General features: G+C 39.5%; 1 protein-coding gene across 5 annotated transcripts in view; it reads right to left on the reverse strand.

The window, feature by feature from the left end:
- The window catches only part of edar (ectodysplasin A receptor), a 49,114-nt gene extending 27,053 nt beyond the window's left edge, over nucleotides 1–22,061 (reverse strand). The window contains exons 1-3 of one of the 5 annotated variants that reach the window (XM_057851457.1): nucleotides 21,749–22,061; nucleotides 19,976–20,770; nucleotides 19,805–19,860 (exon numbers count right to left, since the gene is read on the reverse strand). The gene's annotated coding sequence lies outside the window, so the exon portion shown is untranslated. Of the gene's footprint in view, nucleotides 1–19,804; nucleotides 19,861–19,975; nucleotides 20,890–21,743 lie in introns of those variants that run through there. The other 4 variants (XM_057851459.1, XM_057851458.1, XM_057851456.1 and 1 more) reach the window with 4 other exon arrangements.
- Between the last annotated feature and the right edge of the window lie 1,212 nt (nucleotides 22,062–23,273).

The raw sequence follows: 23,273 nt of genomic DNA on the forward strand, positions 1-23,273 counted from the left end.
TGAATGAAATGTGAGTAGTGCTGCAACGATTAATCGATTAACTCCAGTATTCGATTAGAAAAAAAGATTCAAATTTAATTAAACGAATACTCGAAGCAGCAAAATTTAAGTGGCGGTGTAATGGTTAATTTTGAAAGTGTTTGCATTAAGTTTTATTGATTTGGGTGGATACACTGCCCTCTAGTCGGCCTCATTTCACATGGCTGAATTCAGCTGCTCCATGTTAAGATCAACATAAGCTAAGTTTTCGTTTGAGCTAATGTTTATTTAAAATGCATTTGTAATTTAGTTTATGGGTATATTTAGCCATTTTTTTGTGGGAATATGTGTCTGAACAATTTGTTAAAAGCATTGTTAAAAAAAATAGCATTTTATAGCATTTAAACTAGTGGACTTTTGCTATGTAAGTTAGCCAATTGTTCTTTTATTGTACACAGATCCTTTTTTTTTTAAATACCTTTTGAAATTTACAGTTGTGTTTTTGTGTGTGTGTTTTTTTTTGGGGGGGGGGGGGTTACAATGTCTGCAAATAAAATTATTTTTAAATGAATGAGTTAGAAAACTAAATATGTTTTAATTCATGAATAAATGCCTTAAATGCACAATTGAAATAACATTAACAGTAGAAAACACATACAGTACAGGAGGACACTTATCTCTAAGATGCTCTCTACTCGAGTTTTGCAGGTTGGCAAGTTCACACAGTTTAATGTGATGCTAACTCTGATGCAGGTCGCACTTTATGTATCAAAATTTGTGGCATATTCCCCACTTCCACAATATTGACATCTTTCTACATTACCTGCAGTGGCTGCTGCTGCGGCTGGCCGAAAAAAAAAATAAATTCTACTATCCTATAGACAAATTGAGCATCCTGAAAAGTTGATAGTGTTATGTCCCTACTGTCCCTATACAAACCTTGGATGCAGCCCTAAATGTGAGTATCTCAGATTGTCTTGCCTACTCATCATGCATTGGCTACCAACTGTGCTACATGCACCTATGAAGGAAACAACTGTTAATAGACTCAGGAATTGACGCAGACTTTGTCTGAGTCTCAGACAGAGAAAGGAGAAAGACCGCAACAGATTGAACACGTACATAAATTATTAAATGTGCCTATTTTCTTAGCTATTTTTTTTTTAAAACTATTTTGAGTGTCAGAGTCAGTACTCCTGTGCTGTACGCGCGTGATGCCACACAATGGTTGTGCTTGTCATTTTTTCTGTATTTAAACATTATTTTCTCCATTAGCAGGGTCGAGAGATGAGTGGGATTTGCATACATTACTAGTTTAAGCACCTGCCTTTCACATGAAGGTCATTTATGCTAGGTGCTGTCTATCACTTTAAAAGTAAAAATTTGATTCACGCTATTGTGAGAAAACCTCACATCTTCGTGCATTTATGATCTATGTCCAGTCTGTGTGGCGCTTTTTTTTTTGTTTGTTTCTTCAGTGGTCGGATGCAGCAGATTCCAAAAGCAAAGGAAACTTGTTTTAGAAGTTGTGCTGATTAGAAATGTAGTTTATTTCAAGGATCATTAATAAATCACATTGTACAATATTTAGGACTTACCACATTTTTCAAAGCCTGCTGTTTTCACAATTTTCCAAACATACTTTGCTTCTAACAGTCACTTCCCTCTATCAAAGTAAAGCTTAATTTGTAACACACAGCCAAAAACTGTGGATAGTGGAGTTGAACTGTGTAGTATAGGCAAAAACAAACAATTCCTTGATTACGGCAACGAAACACCTTTCTACTACACGTTGGATACGCTAATTACTAACGGAAAGAAAGAAGGCACACAAATATCTGTGTAAATTGTGTGCACTTCAAAGCAAATGAAGTTATATTTTCACCGATGAAAGGGCATGAAACATTTTAATCCCAGCGGATTAGACATGAGAATCACATCCACTCAATGTCTGACAGGCCTGCTTATAAAGGTTAAAACAAACAAGTTGAATGGTTGGAATCTGCCTGACAAGCCACATGTTGCACACATGTGCAGTAGCCAGCAAAGTGGCGCCATCATGACAGCAAGAGTAAATGGACCGCATTATTAGAGTACTGTTTCTCTTTTAATAGAGCTCCGGGCTTTATGATAATGCTTCTAATTTGGCCATTCACACTCGCACAATACGAGTCTAGGGAGCAGCTGTTCAAGGGGAAAATTGTGTCTTGCTATGACACACAAGCTTGGTGACAATGTTTTTCTCATCTCATCCAGCCTGTCTGCTGCATACTGTATATTATTTTTCATGATGGCTGGACTGAGGTCCTCAGCAACACTGCTTTTTGCTATATTCTCCCTGAGTTACTGTTATTTGGTTTTGAGCACTGCCTGATTTGTCCACTGGCCAGTTCAATTGGAAAATTTAATCACCAATACTAATCTAAGTGGAGTTTGTAACGTTATCAAACCAAATACGATTGCTGGGTTCACACTAGGCATGTGCTGGTATGAGATTCTGACAGTATGATAACCTTAAACCATAGTATCACGGTTTCACGGTATCACAGTATTGCAATTACAGCTCTAAAATGGGTTACTTTAAGGTATCTGGGTTAAAAAAAAACAACAACTTTTTTTCCATTGAACAGGATTTTTATTTGTCAAAACATTAGCAAATTGGACCATAACTATAATGTTAAGTTTAAAAAAAAAAAAAAAATAAAATAACTGAAATATTCTGAATCAAATTCAAATAAATCCTGTAGGTGAGCCTAAACCCACAGCCGCAGCTCAACATTAATACCATCAGAACAAAAATAATTGAATTATTTTCCATAAAAAGCACGTGTGTATGACTCGTATCATGCTTACATTATATACACACTCTTTCTCAACACAGGTAGTTGCCAGAGAGAGAAAAAAAAAACACATTTTACCACCACTAGACCAACTAAACACGCTAGAGTTAACTCTCGTAGTTGGTGTGAAACGTTCATGACAGTGTTTACTTAATTTTGTATAAAAATCATATTAGAGGTATTGCTATTGCCTCCTCGGCAGCCAACCTACGCAAACATGTTTTTACATGTCGGTTGCCCCCCCCCAAGCCACGGCCATCTGTAACTTTTCTGTAGCCGAAGTATTCCCATCCCTGCAATTTCGTTTTCTTCAATGGGGGGAAAAGGTTCAGGAGTTTCCCCTCCTCCAGCCATCGTGTAGCACAGCTGACTCAATGACACTGAGCAACAACTGGTGGGGGAGGGTTGATGCTTGCAGCTGCAAGCGAGGGATTTCACCCTGCATTTTTGGGGCATAAAAAAACTAATACCATTCGGATGGTATGACGGAAATTTGAGGGGGGTTTGAATCGTAACGTTTTAATACCATGGTTTACCTTGAAACCAGTAATCGAAACATGTCTAGTTCACACTTGACCAAACTAAGTATCAAGAAAAAAAACAAAAACAAACATGTACCCAAAGAGGTTTGATGTTTTTTTCCCAAAGGGTATGTGTCTACAGACTGTAAATTGGATCAGCTGAAGTTATATTGCACCTTATATTGCCTGGAGTACCAAAGTGATTTTTAAAAAATAATTGCGATTAAAAAATAACGTTTTTTTTTTTTTTTCTTCGCAGTTCAGCATTTTTATTTGCCGATCCAGTTCTCAGCTCTCACTCCTCAGTGAATAACATTCTGATCCTCAGTAATGGCTAATTCTCCAGAGACCCTGGGTTTGATCCAAGGGCACAGGTTTGCATAGGGGCGGTAGGGACATAACACTACCAACTTTTCAGGATGCTCAAATTGTCCCCACCAATTTTTAAGCGACCTTATTTGAATTTTACAATGAGTCCATCTATAAAGGTAATTTAGATTGTCTTCCCTTGTGTTGTTAGGATAGAATTGACCTTACCATTAGTAAGTGAATTACTTTTATATGTTCAGACTTATGTTCACCCTTTTTCAATTGCTCAATGTGCCGGTCCATTTTTTCCCCTCAAACACACGTTTGATTGGCTGATGACTAGAACCCCCACTTTCACACAATTTTTTTTTTTCGGCCAGCAGCTGCGGCCACTGTAAGTAGTTTAAAAATATGTCAATGTTGTGGAGGTGGGGAACATGCCACTAATTTTGCTACTGAAAGTCAGACCTGCATCAGAGTTAGCATAACATTAAACTGTGTGAACTTGCTAACTTGTGAAACCCGAGTAGGAAGCTGCTTAGAGGTGTCTTCCTGTATGTTTTCTACCGTCAACTTTAACTGTGCATTTTGTGCATTTATTCATTAAATTAAAATGTATTTATAGTCAACTTCATTTTTTAAAAGTATATTTCCAGTCTATGCACATTTTTTTTACCCCCCCCCGAAAAAAAAAAACAACAACACAAAAACACAACCACTTCAAATTTCCTTGAAATGAAGGAAGCATTTTAAAAAAATGACTTTCTCCCTAAGAAAATAATTTAAACTTTTTTTTTCCTTTTCATGCAGTAACTAGCCATATTTTAGAAATATATCCAATCTGTTTGGTCTCATTAATGTCCCGTCCCCAGCAAAAAGTGTACATGCAGGTTATGCTGTAACAGCGTCCCTACCCTTGGTTTGATCTTGCATCATCACCAATTACACACGCACATGCATACAATATATAACCCATATGTCTTTGAGGACAGTCCTTGTGGTCAGGCCACAACCGGGATTAGTCCGTGTGTGTTTATGAGTGAAGGTGGGTGTGTGTGCGTGTGTATTGATGCTGATGAGATAAAACGCTGGATATGATAGCAGGAAATGAAGAACTGCCAAATGTGTATGAAGCCCCTTAGGCCAAATCGTTTCAGAGTTAATCTGACACACACACACATACAGTAAGAGCAGCATGTTTGAAGACTCTCTGTGTCTTTTGACAAGCCTTACAACCTCTTTCAACCCTCACTTCACCCCTACCCCCCAAACTTATCTCTGTCTGTCTAGGCAGGTCTATGATGAAAGTCAGGCCCCGAGGATATTCATCTTCTAACAACAGCATAATCTTTGCTAAATAACGCCTCTGTTTTTAGGTGTGTCTTGGCAGAATTTTGCGACTCCTGACAAAAATAGGCATTGAAAGTTGAAGCTGCATGTATTAACTTAATGTGCTGGTGAAGGATGAAATTTAAGTCTGTCTTGGCGGACATATGCTGTATTAACGGAGGGGGTTGTAAAAAAAAAATGCTAGGGCAAAAAGTATCGTTTTGGACAGCTTGATGGTTATTGTTGCTCGGTACTTTATGAACAGCTGTAGCATAGTCATGTTTGTTGTATTTTGAGGTGACCTTTGATATTTAGTTATCTGGTTTAAGGTTCTATAGGCGACAATGATTCAATTAAACGAAATAAACAGAAATACAGTATATTATCGTATCCAGCTTTTGTTTATTCAATATAACATGGTTTAGTAAATTATATTGTTATCATTTACAGTACTGGATTTAATATAGGTCTTACTTGCTGAGTTGAGAGATCGGATTTATTGAAATTCCTCTTTTTCAAAACATAAAAAAACCCTAATATGGGGTTAGGCTCTTAAGGCATTTCCACTATCAGTGTGCGAGTCGTGCAAGTAGGAAATCATCTACACGTGGACTTCTCTAACAAGAGAACAAAGGGCACACCAAAAAAATCTATTATTGTTGTTTTTGATTTACTGATTCCCTATGGCAACTCAATTAACGGCACATGGAAAAAGGATTTGAACCCCCTGTGTCCCATTGAACCTGTTTTCTGTTATTTATGCATCTCTCGTTCCTTGCCATAATATATTCATTAAGTTGTGTAACATGGCATCTCTTTTATTCAATAGTAAAAGCAAGATGTGATTATGATTAGTCAGAATTCAACAGCTCAGGCCACTTGTCCTTAAAACTGCCTTTTCCAACATTAATCAAGTCTTCATATCCATCACTGAGTTCAAAAGCCCTCCAAAATCAATTAAATGAATTTCTAAAGCCATGACTCAACTCATCAACTCTTATTAGGTTTTTAGATTTTTTTCCCCCCCACCAGATAAATAACTAGCAGATGCTGTATATCAAGCTTTCTGTCTTTGGAGTACTGACAGAAGAATAAAAGGTTATTGTGACTTAACATTATGATTCGATGTGTTTCTCCATCTATGACATATTCTGAAGATCATTTCCAGACTTTTTTTTTTTTCTTTTTTCAAAACGGACATCATAGTTCCAACTTTCCTCTTCATTGTGCCCTCACATCTGTGCAACATGTGCATGAATTAACATCAGTCAATCTTCTGCACAGGTTTAACAGCAGATAATAAATCATCTCAATAAATGCACTGAAGATTTAGTGGGCTGACTTGAGAGACAACAAACTGTGGCATCAAACCATAAAGCACATGGTTTTCATAATCCTTCCTGACAATGAGCATCATTTTTCTTGTATTGACTTTAGCAACTTACTACTTACTGTATATTTACGAATGATAAATGCCTTACGGCCGATAATCATTGGAAATATAGTGATTCCATTTAATAACAATCCATGAACACAGTCATCCATAAATGTTGGCAATATGGAAGGTGTGTAATTGTTGTTATTTAGCAAATCCACATCAAAGTGATGGCAAGTGAGGGACACTCCTAACTAATCCTTGAGGAGGAATGAGCTGCTGGCAGTTTGTCTCTTGGATAGGGAGGCACCTAAGGAGAATAAACGCAGGGTTTGGGTTGCTACTAAAAAACCGCGCATCTAACATGATTTATATTGTTATTCAGATGTATAGTAAATGTTTAGGGTAAAAAAAGACGATAGACGCACTATAAATTAAGCATATTTAATCTTTGGAACTTTGATCACCAATCATTCCCATGCGCACATAACACTATTTCTTTCTATATAATTTGACACACAGTGGCTTATTTGAGAAATGTGATCTATGATTCAAATATGTCAGGACATAGAGATCATTTCAAAACATCAGAATGACTGAACTTCTGTAATGCTTCAGCTAGAAAATGCATTTGAAACTCAAATCTTGCAGTCTTTTACCGGTTCACAGTTATTCCAACCAAAAAGAATTTATCTGGGAATGCCTACATTTTTTTTTTCTTTTTAAATAAAAAATGAAATCGGCAAATTTGGTTGTGAGTTGTGACGTCATTTATTATGTTTCCTTGCACTTTTCATTTTATACATAGTTTCTACACGGACATTGAACACAACAGCCATCAAAGCTTGGAGGAACTAAATGAGCTCAACGATGAACACAACTCATTAGCAACATCATCAGCATATAAACTGGACATGAAAATAAACACACGCGTTAAGTGATTTCCAGCTTTGTGAGCAGAAGCAAATGTCAACCAACAGCTGGAGCTCATTTCCTTACGAAGGATTAATTTACACAGTTGCCACTGCTAAATGCACGTTTATACAGTGGTATGAAAAAGTATCTGAACCAAAAGGTTCAGATACTTTTCTCACATTTCTGCATAAAACCACCATCAAATGTGATCTGATCTTTGTCAAAATCACACAGATGAAAAAACAGTGTCTGCTTTAACTAAAACCACCCAAACATTTATAGGTTTTCATATTTTAAATGAGGATAGTATGCAAACAATGACAAAAGGGGGGAAAATAAGTAAGTGAACCATCACATTTAATATTTTGTGCCCCTCCTCCTTGTGATCCCCCTTTGGCAGCAATACCTTCAACCAGACGCTTTCTGTAGCTGCAGATCAGTCTGGCACATCGATCAGGACTAATCTTGGCCCATTCGTCTCTACAAAACTGCTGTAGTTCAGTCAGATTTCTGGGATGTCAGGCATGAATCACTCTCTTTAGGTCATGCCACAGCATCTCAATGGGGTTGAAGTCTGGACTTTGACTTTTGTTCGTCTGAAGTTGATTTACTTCTGGATGTGCATTCGCTGCCACCCTCCCACTTCAAATGGACTGGACGTCTACTAGTGATAAACTCATTCCAATTCACAGCAGAAGCTTGTTTTTCTGTTTATTGGTCATTTGTAGAATATCATAGAATGATTTCCTGACCAATGTATCGATAATCGTTGTATCACCATGTATCACCATATTGTCAGATCAACGTTATCGTGAGCTTTGTATCGCAAATCGTATTGTGAGGTACCAAAAGTTACCACTCCTAATATGGATAACGTTTTTATGTTTATAAATTTATTTTTCAGATTATCACGCCTAAAAAATGTTGCTTTGAATGATTATTTAGGGTTAACATGAGGGGTCATGGGAAGTGTTGCACGTACGCATTAACTGGAATTCAAATATTTTTAATGGATAAAATGAATTCATGATAAGAGTACATTCATGTACTGAGACTAATGAGAGTGGTCGTGGAACGGGGATCAGAAGGGTCCACTCTATTCTATTTTATTCACAAGTAACAGTACTCTTACTTTACTACAATTTTGGCCACGCCACCAGCCTCTGAGAAAAAGACCCAATCACATCTGTGTGATGTGTGTAATGTATACATCTGTGTATGTATTTCCTCATCGCTCTTCATCTTTTGATTGCTTTAATTACAGACTGAGTACCAGCTTCCCTCTCAGTGCAGAGTAAAAACAAACTCACATGCGAAAAAGGCACACATCCACACAGTCTTCCTTTCCTCTTTGATGATTTGCCTACTGGTGTGTCTTTCATCGACTCCTCTTCCTGATACCTTGTTTGCCTCTCTTTAAATTGGCTGGGCCACACGTCTTCCTCTTGTCTGCCTGACTCGTCTGTGTTTATTTTTTCGTGGCTGTAAGTCGAAAGCTTAATCTCCAGCCTGGAATGCATTTGTATTCCTCATTGGACCGTTCTGGAGTTAAAGCATTTTAGCCCTATCTAGCAAAAAAGACCCAACGTCATTTAAGAATGCATGACTCACACTTCCACACAGAGCTTACATCAGAAGTGACTAGATAGATTAATAATGAGGCGCTGACAAGAATATCAGCGACTCACTGAGGTCATGAATGACCTTATAGTCAAGAGTAAACAAGTTTGAAATTGCAGTTGCGATTTCTTTGACAAATCCGAGCACTATGGGAGTGATGCCTGCGGTTGCATAAATTTGATAGATGATGACATGATGGATGGATTGACGCATGCAGTTGGGAGGTCCCAAAAGCATTCAAAACACAAATCATAGTCGAGCTACTATGGCATCATCTTTTTCAGGCAAACACAGAGAATCATGACAACAGCTGGCAATGGCTTTTACCCTTCTCCCTAATACTACCACCCTAATACTACATTTACACCCAAGGCAAAAGGGGTAAAAATAAATAAAAATGACTATGCCACCATCTAACTTGCAAGGCAACATTGGAATCAGATGAGTAAAGCAACATGGCTCAGTGGTGACTTCACACTCGCCAATTGCCCTCAATAAATCATACGACGCTTGAGGCTCCCCAGCTGCGGTTAAACCACTCATAGCGCTCGCTTTGCACCAATAATCTGGTGACTCAGTCTTTTTCTGATTGACAATGTTTGTTTTTTCAAACAGCATCTATGTGTCTGCTTTTCATTTATTGGCCTGAAAAAACTAAATCGGACAATTTGAACAAACGTGATGTAGTGGAGCAGCCTGGGCCCATAATTTCCTGCAGATTCACTCCAGCGTTTGAAGCGTATAGTATTTTTCAATTGACATGAAAACAACACAAAAGCACTCTCCACGTGAGTCCCTATAGAAAATGACCCTTACTGTATCAAGTACAGTGGTACCTCTACATACGAAGTTAATTCGTTACAGGACCTTGTTTGTTAGTCGAAATGGTCGTATGTCGAGCAGGATTTTCCCATAGGAATACATTATAATTCCATTAATTCGTTCCACAGCCCTACACTAAATCCTTAATAAATACTGCTTGTACAATTACAAATGGCAACTAGGCCTGCAAGCAGGACTGAACGGGCCCTCGCAATCTAGCGCAACTCGGACGTCACGCAACTCGGACTGTGTGCAGGTCAGGGTGGTGGCAGATCCTCCTCTCTAATCATCTCATTACAACCTAACATGCTCGAAAGTCGCCTATTTACATTCCCACACCCAAGAGATAAAAACCCCTATTGGAGAGAGTACTACAAAAAAGGAGCCACTACTGAGCTGTGCAGCCAAGCCCTTATTCAAAACCAAAATTAATATTCTAAATGGGCCAATTCGACCAAGTGTGCCAAATATTGTGGCTCTATAAGCTGCCTGAGTCTCTGAAAAAAAATCTTTCCTTTAAATGGCGAACAAAGGGTCGTCACGGCAACAGACAGAGACACGTGGACATGGGCCGTAAATAAGTATTTTAATAGGTCTTGAAACTACAATGACCAACCTGAAAAGAACTGGACATGTATTGGAAAAACGAGTGACTTTCTATTGCCACTAGTTGGCGCTGTAGGGTTGATGCAAATGACCCCTACAAGGCCCTTCAGGGTATGACTCTCAACAAGCACGGGAAGTTTGGCGCAGATATCTTGTATATCTGCCGAGTTATGACTGTTCAAAGTTTTTGGAGAGAAAAATTGTTGACAGTCATTTTCACTTTCCTGTTTGGACCCCTCCGCTTCAACAAAACTTCAATATTTTTCATCAGGCACCTGAAGACAGGTCTTAAGGCTTCCCTTATGCAGGTTTGAGGTAGATTGATTTTTTCCCTTTAGAGGAGGAGTGTGTCCCGTAAAAAAGGGCACTTCCTGTTCCCACTACGAGGCGCCAGGCACAAATGGTAAGTTTTCAATCCAGTCCTGCTCAGGCTGGTATACCTCACACACATGCCAGATTTAAAATAGATTGAACGTTGTATGAGGGATTTATCAGTCATTTTCCGAATTCGGTGTTTTGACGAAAAGATGGCCGACTTTGGCACCCCGCCCAGGTCAGGCCCGTGAATGAAAACACACCATTTTGATAACTTAAGATTTCATATGCCTCATGAACAGTCTCGCCAATTTTGAGAATGATCAAACTAATTCCCTAGGTGCCAAGGTGTAAAATGTGCACACTGTAAATCGATAAAAATTTCACATTCAATCCAAAATACCCGATTTCCTGTTGGGTTTGGAATATGCATGCAAGAGACTTTTTGGAGCATTTTTGTACAAGGTATCGACTCTCCGAATTTCATCCCTCTAGGTTGAAAAAACCTAAATGGAGAGGCCTTTTTGAAAATTTCAAGGGGGCGCCACTGAGCCATCTTGTTACATGTTTTCGTAACGTTGCAAGATTATTGAACGTTATGGAAAGCCGCATTTATGTCCAAATTTTTGTGAGTTTTCGTGCATATTCAAGCCTCCAAATGTAAACTCCTACTGTGAACCGATAAAAATTTCACATTCGATCCAAAATACCCGATTTCCTGTTGGATTTGGAATACGGGTGCAGGAGACTTTTTGGAGCAGTTTTGCATAAGGTATCTACTCCCCAAATTTCCTCGCTCTATGTTGAAAAAACCCAATAGGAAAGGCCTTTTTTAAAACTTCTTTTTGTCGCCACTAGTTGGCACTGTAGAGTTGATGCAAATGACCCCTACAAGAACCTTCAAGGTATGACTCTCAACAAACACGGGAAGTTTGGCTCAGATATGTTGTATATCTGCCGAGTTATGACTGTTCAAAGTTTTTGGCGAGACAAATTGTTGATGGTCATTTTCACTTCCAGTTTGGACCTCTCCGCTTCAATGAAACCTCAATATTTTTCATCAGGCACCTGAACACATGTCTTGAGGCTCCCCTGAAACAGGTTTGAGGTCAATAGATTTTTTTCCCTTGGAGGAGGAGCCTGTCTCGTAAAGAAGGCCATTTCCTGTTCCCACTAGGGGGCGCCAGGCCTAATGGGTAATATTTCAATGCAGTCGTGTTCAGGCTGGGATATCTCATATACATGCTAGAAATGAAAAAGATTGAACGTTGTATCACGGAGTTTTTAATCATTTTCTGAATTTGGTATTTTGCCCAAAAATGGCCGACTTTGGGACCACGCCCAGGTCACACCCTTGAGTGAAAACTCACCATTTTGAAAACTTAAGATCTCATATGTCTCCTGAATAGTCTGACCAATTTTGAAGACGATCCAACTATTTTCTTCAGCGACAAGGTCTCAAATGTAAATCGATAAAATTTCACATTTGATCCAAAATTTCCGGCTTCCTGTTGGGTTTGGAATATGGGTGCAAGAGACTTTTTGGAGCAGTTTTGCACAATGTATCGTCTCGCCAAATTTCATTGTTCTACGTTGAAAAAACCTAATAGGAAAGGCCTTTTTGAAAATTTCAAGGGGGCGCCACTGAGCCATTTTGTTAATTTTTTTTGTAGATTATCAAAATTTACGCAAAGTTGCATGTATGTGCAAATTTTGGTGAGTTTTCGTGCATGTTCAGGCCTCCAAATGTAAACTCCAACTGTGAACCGATAAAAAATTCACATTTGATCCAAAATATCCGATTTCCTGTTGGATTTGGAATATGGGTGCAAGAGGCTTTTTTGAACAGTTAGGCATAAGGTATCTACTCCCCAAATTTCATTGCTCTACGTTGAAAACCTGAGAGGAGAGGCCTTTTTGAAAATTTTAAGGGTCAAGGGGGCGCCACTGAGCCATTTTTTGACATTTTTTCAAAACGACACAAGATTATCGAATTTTACGCAAAGCCGCACGTATGTGCAAATTTTGGTGACTTTTCGTGCATGTTCAGGCCTCCAAATTGGCCATTTTCATTTGCCCTGAAAAAAGAAGAATAATAATAACAAGAGATAAAAACCCCTATGGGAGAGAGTACTACAAAAAAGGAGCCACTACTGAGCTGTGCAGCCAAGCCCTTATTCAAAACCAAAATTAATCTTCTAACTGGGCCAATTTGACCAAGTGTGCCAAATATTGTGGCTCTATAAGCTGCCTGACTCTCTGGAAAAAAAATATTTCCTTTAAATGGCGAACAAAGGGTCGTCACGGCAACAGACAGACACGTGGACATGGGCCGTAAATAAGTATTTTAATAGGTCTTGAAACTACAATGACCAAACTGAAAAGAACTGGACATGTATTGGAAAAACGAGTGACTTTCTATTGCCACTAGTTGGCGCTGTAGCGTTGATGCAAATGACCCCTACAAGGCACTTCAGGGTATGACTCTCAACAAGCACGGGAAGTTTGTCGCAGATATCTTGTATATCTGCCGAGTTATGACTGTTCAAAGTTTTTAGCGAGACAAATTGTTGACGGTCATTTTCACTTTCCTGTTTGGACCCCTCCGCTTCAACGAAACCTCAATATTTTTCATCAGGCACCTGAAGACAGGTCTTAAGGCTTCCCTTATGCAGGTTTGAGGTAGATTGTTTTTTTCCCTTTAGAGGAGGTGTGTGTCCCGTAAAAAAAGGGCTTTTCCTGTTCCCACTAGGAGGCGCCAGGCACAAATGGTAAATTTTCAATCCAGTCCTGCTCAGGCTGGTATACCTCACACACATGCCAGATTTAAAATAGATTGAACGTTGTTTGAGGGAGTTATCAGTCATTTTCCGAATTTGGTGCTTTGGCGAAAAAATGGCCGACTTTGGCACCCCGCCCAGCTCAGGCCCGTGAATGAAAACACACCATTTTGATAACTTAAGATTTCATATGCCTCATGAACAGTCTCGCCAATTTTGAGAATGATCAAACTAATTCCCTAGGTGCCAAGGTGTAAAATGTGCACACTGTAAATCGATAAAAATTTCACATTCAATCCAAAATACCCGATTTCCTGTTGGGTTTGGAATACGCATGCAAGAGACTTTTTGGAGCAGTTTTGTACAAGGTATCGACTCTCCGAATTTCATCCCTCTACGTTGAAAAAACCTAAATGGAGAGGCCTTTTTGAAAATTTCAAGGGGGCGCCACTGAGCCATTTTGTTACATGTTTTCGTAACATTGCAAGATTATCGAACGTTATGCAAAGCCGCATGTATGTGCAAATTTTGGTGAGTTTTTATGCATATTCAAGCCTCCAAATGTAAACTCTTACTGTGAACCCATGAAAATTTCACATTCGATCAAAAATACCCGATTTCCTGTTGGATTTGGAATATGGGTGCAAGAGACTTTTTGGAGCAGTTTTGCATAAGGTATCTACTCCCCAAATTTCCTTGCTCTATGTTGAAAAAACCCAATAGGAAAGGCCTTTTTTAAAACTTCTTTCTGTCGCCACTAGTTGGCACTGTAGAGTTGATGCAAATGACCCCTACAAGAACCTTTAGGGTATGACTCTCAACAAACACGGAAAGTTTGGCGCAGATATGTTGCATACCTGCCGAGTTATGACTGTTCAAAGTTTTTGGCGAGACAAATTGTTGACGGTCATTTTCACTTCCAGTTTGGACCTCTCCGCTTCAACGAAACCTCAATATTTTTCATCAGGCACCTGAACACATGTCTTGAGGCTCCCCTGAAACAGGTTTGAGGTCAATAGATTTTTTTCCCTTGGAGGAGGAGCCTGTCTCGTAAAGAAGGCCATTTCCTGTTTCCACTAGGGGCGCCACGCCTAATGGGTAATATTTCAATGCAGTCGTGTTCAGGCTGGGATATCTCATAAACATGCTAGAAATGAAAAAGATTGAACGTTGGATCACGGAGTTTTTAATCATTTTCTGAATTTGGTATTTTGCCTAAAAATGGCCGACTTTGGGACCACGCCCAGGCCAGACCCTTGAATGAAAACACACCATTTTGAAAACTTAAGATCTCATAGGTCTCCTGAATAGTCTGACCAATTTTGAAGACGATCCAACTTTATCCTTCAGCGACAAGGTCTCAAATGTAAATCGATAAAATTTCGCATTTGACCCAAAATTTCCGGCTTCCTGTTGGGTTTGGAATATGGGTGCAAGAGACTTTTTGGAGCAGTTTTGTACAATGTATCGACTCACTAAATTTCATTGTTCTACGTTGAAAAAACCTAATAGGAGAGGCCTTTTTGAAAATTTCAAGGGGGCGCCACTGAGCCATTTTGTTAATTTTTTTTATAGATTATCAAAATTTACGCAAAGTTGAATGTATGTGCAAATTTTGGTGAGTTTTCATGCATGTTCAAGCCTCCAAACGTAAACTCCAACTGTGAACCGAAAAAATTTCACATTCGATCCAAAATACCCGATTTCCTGTTGGATTTGGAATATGGGTGCAAGAGGCTTTTTTGAACAGTTAGGCATAAGGTATCTACTCCCCAAATTTCATTGCTCTACGTTGAAAACCTGAGAGGAGAGGCCTTTTTGAAAATTTTAAGGGTCAAGGGGGCGCCACTGAGCCATTTTTTGACATTTTTTCAAAACGACGCAAGATTATCGAAATTTACGCGAATCTGCACGTACGTGCAAATTTTGGTGACTTTTCGTGCATGTTCAGGCCTCCAAATTGGCCATTTTCATTTGCCCTGAAAAAAGAAGAATAATAATAATAATAATAATAATAATAATCCTTTGCAAAACAATAGGGCCTTCGCACGTCTAGTGCTCGGGCCCTAATTACACATCGCAAAACAAATAAATTATAAGTAAAAATCGGAAAAATATAATAATAATAATAATTATTATTATTCCTGTAATAATGAAACGAATCGGGTTCTAACGTGGCGGACGTTTTTTGCTGTACCTGAACGCACCGCACCCAAGAACGGTGAGCTTGAGAGTTTCACTTTCAATGTTTTCTTGAGAACAACGTCAACTTTGGCGGTCAAAAGGCGTTCTGTGTTGAATAAGTTGTAAAATAAATGATAAAAACGTGACGAAGCTGGCGATTCTTTGGGCGATGTTACCACAATAATAATTGTCAGCTTAACTTATAAAGACTGGCCAACGGTGGTCGTCGGAGGACCATGGAGATGTATTGTTGAGCCAGTTCACGGATGCGCATCCCACGCTCATATTTTTCTATAATTAGCATTTTCCTTTAGAAGGTAAGCGTAGCCTTTTTCCTTATTTCACCACCTTTACCAACCTTTTTGAAACCTGCGTTGATTTCTCACACAAGAAAATCCGCTGTGCGTTCGTCTACCATACTGTCATGTCGTTGTATTTCGAGCATGTCGTCGGATGTAGAAACAAATGGCGAGTCAAATTTTACGTCGGATGTCGAAAAGATCGTGTCGAAGTGATCGTATGTCGAGGTACTACCACTGTACAAATAAATAGTCACGTTTTAACTATAACAACAGGTTGCTGTAATTTAGTGAACATCAGAACGTCTTACACAATACTAAAATATTGCGCTCCTGGATGCTGACTGACCCCTGATTGATTTGGCTTTAGAATAGTGGTAATCGGTTTTAAACAAAGTAATGAATGGTAACAGTAAGTGACATACATATAAAAAATAAAATTAAACAAGAAACTGCCATTTCTGGAGAAATTATGATGGGGCTTTGCTGTGGTAGATCTATCAGGTCACTTCCTTTTGATTTGGGGACATTTCAGGGACACTTCCTGTTGAAAACAGGTCACTTCCTGTTGATTTGGGGACATTTCAGGGACACATCTTGTTGATTTCAGGTCACTTCCTGTTGATTCGGGGACATTTCGAGGACACATCCTGTTGATACCAGGTCGCTGCCTGTTAATTTCAGGACATTTGGGGGACATGTCCTGTTGATAGCCATTTGGGGGACACGTCCTGTTGATATCAGGTCATTTCCTGTTAATTTGGGGACATTTTGGGGACACGTCCTGTTGATATCAGGTCGCAAAATGTCAATGGGCTGTAATGGGAAATGGTCAAAAATCACGAGAACCCGTTTTCCTGCCATTGAAAATGAATGGGAAATTTGGACGTACATGGCAGTTGCATCCCATTAGAAAGGAATGGGACTGTTTTTGGCAAATTTTGGAGGATCCGTACATTTTTTCCAAATTCTGTATACAACTTTTATGTCCCTTACCGTCCTCGAACTTTTGATATTCAAATTATGCAATTTTTCAAAAATTGTAGGACAACTAGCGTTTTGAAACTTTTTTTTTTTTTTTTTTTAAATCACGTTTACGGGGGAACAGAATTTTTTGGTTGCTTGAAAATGTCCCCGCGTCGCGCGAAAATTTCAGTTGTTTTGAAATTTAGACGGTGACGGTCGGTCAAACGGTTTGGGCTGTGCGACGCGCCGAAGAAACGCCATTCAAAAAAATATACTTTTTATTACAGGTATATGTTTGCCTGGCACAGCCAGACTATTCTCCCTGTATTTTTCAAACACTGAGAAATAGTCTGGGACCAGCCCATTAACAGCCTCTCGAGCAAGGTACAAAATCAATCATCCAATCAGATTCGTTTATTTGTGTGACGTGCTCTTAACGAGTAACGTCACGCTTGCGCGCCAAAAGTCGTGTCTACAACAACACAGATGGCGTACGGGAGAGCCGAGAATATGTTCCAATCCGCGGTAAAACCAGTTTTAAATTACCAAAAACACATCGAAACATTGACAACAGTCAACATGGCTCGCGCTAGCTATTTTGAATAAACTTCTCCATTCGCCGTTCACACTAAATACTTGTCGCTTTAATCACGTCTGCCCGTCGCTGATTGGTCCACTCCGCTGTTTGCTGTGGCTTGCCCCGCCCTCGTAATTTGATCCGCCGGACGGTCGCCAGACTCAATCGCTGGAACAGCAGTGAGTCTGGTATACCAGGCAAGGTATATGTGCCTTTGCCTTGCAAAGCCCCATCTAAAAAAAGATGTGTGAGTGTGTGTATACACACACACACATATATATATATATATATATATATTAGGGCTGTCAAACGATTAAAATTTTTAATCGAGTTAATTACAGCTTAAAAATTAATTAATTGTAATTAATCGCAATTAATCGGAATTCAAACCATCTATAAAATATGCCATATTTTTCTGTAAATTATATATATATTCTGTAAAATAAATGGTTGGAATGGAAAGATAAGACAAGATGGATATATACATTCAACATACGGTACATAAGGACTGTAGTGGGCATTTCACTCTATTGTCATTTAAATCTGTCTATGCTGTCCTCACTCCGAAGCGTCTACTTTTTCCAAAGCTAGACAGCTAGTGAACGACGCCTTAATAATCAGACTTCTTCCTTTTTCATCTGATTTATTAATAAAATGGCCTCAAAACATTGTCCTCTTTAGACCGTAGTAAAACTAAAAAAAAAAAAAGTACACAAGCATTGCATTAGCAACAACGTTAGCTTAGCACGCGATACAGGTTCACTAAACAAAAAGAGTCTCATACAAAAAATATAACATTTCGCTTACTAACATAATATGTACATTCTTTACAACAACCATACTTACGGACAAATCTTGTCCAAGGATCATATAAGCACAACATTACAACGTAGGCGTCAGCCCGAGACTTCGTGCAGCCATATTGAACTGGCAAGAAAGCAATAAACCATGTCGCAAAGCGACCACAAGAGTTCACTGTTAGACAGCACAAAAAACCTTGCTGTAAAACATACCAATAGGCAGAATACTGTCTGAGCGGGACATGTGCGTTAATTGCGTCAAATATTTTAACGTGATTAATTTAAAAAAATAATTACCGCGCGTTAACGCGATAATTTTGACAGCCCTAATATATATGTATAAACGTATATGTTCAATTACTGTTGTTTCAGCTTCTCAACTGTCCTTTGCTGACCTGCTCTTCCACTTCAATGCACAGCTCAGCCTACCAATGAATACCAAACAAAGAAGAAGCAATACAGTTGATATCTGTAAATGTATTTTGACATTTCAAGTGACTGCTCAGATCTGCAAAAGACTCACAATCACCTGTTGAGGAATAAAGTGACAATTATTAAGCCGCTTGCAAACTATGTCTCTCGGCTGGCCTGGGAACACCTTGGGATCCAGCTGGAGGAGCTGGTTGAAGCGCCTGGGGAGAGGGAAATCTGGGCTTCCCTGCTAAAGCTGCTGCCCCCACAACCAGACCCCGGATTAAGCGGTAGATGATGGATGGATAATATTGCAAGTGCATTTGTTGAAGCACTGCAAATAATCTGAACGAAGTTGTTGATTTTGGGAAATTTGAACATTTGTCTTAGGATTCTACCCACGGAAAAGCCTTAAAGATTTTTTTTTTATCTTTCAAAAAAAAAAAAAATACATATATATAAATATATATATATATATTATTAAGCATCACAGTTTTGGTTAGCACTTTTGCCTTATACTTGTGTGGTTCAGAGTTCGAATTGTATGTTAGGTTCACTTCAAATTGCCTGTTGGCGTTCTTGTAAGTGTGGATGGTTGTCTCTATCTTCCCAGAATTAAGAGACCAGTCCGAAGCGTACTTAGGTTAGCAATAGAAAATAAATTCAATCAAGTGTGAGTTAAAAATATTAGTATATTCTACATTTTGGTGATGACAGATGACAGAATTGATGTGGTGCACTTGACGCTTGGCACTGAAAAAGCAATTGGTTGTGTCTTGAAGTACAGTAAATTACCTTGACTTCAAAATATTGCATATTCTAATACTGATGAATGCTCTTCGTTGTATTCTGTTCGAGATGTGTAACCCATTATAAATGGGCCTCTGGAGCTCTCTAAATTTTACTGTGGTTCTGAGTTTTGGATGAGAATCAGCCATGACATTTAAACATAAATCATCTCACTACTTTCACAAGGAAACACACTTATCCACTAAACAGGCTCATTATGTGGATTTAGTGTGAGGCAACAGTGTGGCGATTGACTAAACCAGTTATGGATTTGATTCAGCCATGTTTGAAAGCAAACGTTTCATGCTGATTTTTTTTTTTTTTTTTTTATGCCAATACCCCTTTAATCCTCAAAAGACATATTTACATCTTTTGAAGATTACATCCTTCATCCTCTTCTGGGTTGCTCTTTAGCCTTTCTACCTGTGAACATGAAAGACTTGATGGCAACAGAGGCAACTTGGGGGGCTGGGGGGGTTGCTTAAAGGAAGAGAGGTGGAGAAGTGTGTGGGTGTGGGTGAGACAGATAGATTTCCACCTCCAGCAGCTGCAGTTCAAAGTCAGCCAGCAGACTTCAGAAGCTCGGCAGGACCCGGCTTGTCCCCAGCCGGGCCGACCTGCCTGTCTGCGGGCAGGACTTCCCCTCAGGGCCCCGGGACAGTCAGGCGGCACCAAGAAAACAATTATACAGACAGGAGAAAGGTGTGCAATGCACAAAACACACTTTCATACACAAGCACTCTCCCGTGGAATGGTGTTACTAATTAGGAGCCATTGAAATCAGTTGATAGGGAAGCCATTCTTAAGAACATAAGAAGCAAAACAGATTTCCAAGGTCATGATAATGCAAACTAATTTGTTTGTACCCGAAGGCTGAAAACTTTGTGCCAGCATGCAGCTTTCACGCATACAACACTGCCTGCTTAGGGATGTGTTTGATATTCATGCAAATAAAACAGTCTTCCTCCAATGTAATGCACTTGGCAGCCAAACCTTACATCTGCAATACATGTGTTTGGATAGGGCAGGTCCACCAGTCAAATACATTGTTATCTTATTGTCGGAGAGATTCACTAATCAAAACTAAACGTGACATTGATTTATTTTGATTCGCACATTCCCTGCTATCCTCATAAGCCAGACATAAAAAAATGAAACTTAAGCAATAAAGAAGCACAGCTCAGGAATTTCCCCAAGTCTTGCAGAAATCCGTCCCGGCATTCCATAGCTACTCAGGAGTCTTACCTGCAGTCCTCTCCAGAGGTAAGTGGTGGGACACCAGTCCGCTTTCTCCAAGGATGTTGCACGACTGGTTCAGCTGTCACTCCTGGTTCTAAGCAGATTCAACATGTGATAGGCATCACTGAGGGTCAGACTGACTGTGAATGCCTCACTCCAAGCCGCTTGAAGTGAGTCTCAGCTGCCACTTTTTAGTGAGCATGTTTAGCATGTCTGTAGGCTCCTCCTTAATGGGAAAAAGTGAAGTTTCCTCCGCCTTGAGACAAATGAGAGCAGGTAAACTCCTGGCATGGAGTGAACGTGGCTGTACGTCATGACTCGACTGTGCCCTCTAGTGTAAAAAAAAAGCGTGGTAGTAGTTATAAATGCATAGTTTAGCACTGAAGTCTTTCTTTTCATAAGCATAACCATAGGGGGAGTTTGACTTTTGGGGTGGGGGGCACAAAATGTTGATGAACGACCCGAAACACAGTTTCAGCAATAAAATTAACATCCAAGAATAATATAATAATAAATTAAAATACGTGTCTTTTTTTTTGTTTCCCAGCATTTTTGAGGGGAATTCTAAATCAGGCTGCTTAGGACAGCTATACTTTTCACCAAGCTCGTCATCCATTGAATATGCTACGCCCGCCGGTGTCAACAGGTGTACTGTCAAATTTTGCATCCCATCAGAAATTGCAACTTTGTGTTATAAGTGGCCGCAAATACAGCGGTTACAAAGTAAACACCACAAGCTTTCTTTTAATAAAGGAATAATTACTTACGTTTGATCATGGACTGACATATAGAAAAGTTCTCAGACACATTCTGCCATGTTAGCTGTACACGACAACTGCACGCCGCTCTTCGCCGTGTAGTTAAGCATCAATTTCCGCCATATTTGTGTGGAACATGTATGTTTACGATGTTACTTGTTTACTTAACACCTGTGGATAACATTGAGAATCCAACTGAATGTGAAAAAGGGCTAATTCACCGCCACAACAGCTCTGGGAGAAAAATATTATAAGGGTGCAAAATTTGTTGTACAATTAGCATCCTTAGTGGGGCAAATTGAAACTCACCTCACCATTTTGGCGGTGCTCTCTGGCTTTTCATGGTCCACATTTTCAATCCTTGGTTCTTGCTCAGTAGCTGTTGTCGATTTTGAAAGCTTAGGTTTGAAAATATTAAGTAGGCTATATCCATCTTGCCTCTTCATTCCTCAGGTGGTTTTAGCTAAGCAAAGCAAATGGCCGTCTAAGGTGCTAGTTTTGTTACTTTGTGGGTTTCTTGTATAAGACAACTTACTGAAAAGTTTGACTGACAGATCTTTAGTTAGAGAACAGAAGAGAGGTATAATCAACATTAATCGTCCACTGGCGGGCTGTTTGTCAGCTGTCTCGAGCTCGCTGCGTATCTCTGTCTCTGACTCTGACCTCCGTGTGCTGTGACGACTCACGAGCAGACATTACTAATCGAACATGCAGATACGATTTGCTCATATCATTACAATCGTCACATGATCTGTTTGAGAAATAATTTTGACCAGTTATAATTTTTATTTTGTTCATTTCATTCATTTTTGCTGTTTGTTTTATTGCTTTACAACTTTTACAGACAATATTTTACCGAAAAATTCTTCATTTTAAAATCATATATAGGAAAGTCAATTACATGCAATGACACTTTTCTGTCACCAAGTCCCCCCCCCCCCCCCCCCCGCAAAATAACCCTTCATATTCATTTTAAGGTCTTTATAACCACCTGCACCAGGAAAAGTAGTAGGCTCAACTAAAAGAAATGTGTGTCACACTAGCAGCCTTTTAGTGAGATGGAGATCAAGCATATCTGTTTGTATACAGTGTATCACAAAAGTGAGTACACCCCTTGCATTTCTGCAGATATTTAAGTATATCTTTTCATAGGACAACACTGACAAAATGACACTTTGACACAATGAAAATCAGTCTGTGTGCAGCTTATATAATAGAGTTAATTTATTTTCCCCTCAAAATATAGCCATCAATATCTAAACCCCGGTAACAAAAGTGAGTACACCCCTATGAAAAAACGCACATCCCTTTATGTCCAAATTGAGTACTGCTTGTCATTTTCCCTCCAAAATGTCATGTGACTCGTTACAGAAGTGCTGTCAGCATTGCTGCAGAGATTGAAGAGGTGGGGGGGGGGGGGGTCATTCCCACCACCATGCTTGACTGTAGGCATGACACACTTATCTTTGCACTCCTCACCTGGTCGCCGCCACACATGCTTGAGACCATCGGAACCAAACAAATTAATCTTCGCCTCATCAGACCGTAGGACATGGTTCCAGTAATCCATGTGCTTTGTTGACATGTCTTCAGCAAACTGTTTGTGGGCTTTCTTGTGTACCGTCTTCAGAAGAGACTTCCTCCTGGGGTGACAGCCATGCACACCAATTTGAGAGTACAGAGTGTGGTCTGAGCACTAACAGGCTGACCCCCCATCTCTTCAGTGTCTGCAGCAATGCTGACGGCACTCCTGTAACGAGTCACATGACATTTAGGAGGGAAAATGACAAGCAGTACTCAATTTGGACATTTAGGGATGTACATAGTTCCCATGCGGTG

The sequence above is a fragment of the Corythoichthys intestinalis genome, chromosome 12, assembly GCF_030265065.1.
Source record: "Corythoichthys intestinalis isolate RoL2023-P3 chromosome 12, ASM3026506v1, whole genome shotgun sequence".
NCBI classification, from domain to species: domain Eukaryota; kingdom Metazoa; phylum Chordata; class Actinopteri; order Syngnathiformes; family Syngnathidae; genus Corythoichthys; species Corythoichthys intestinalis.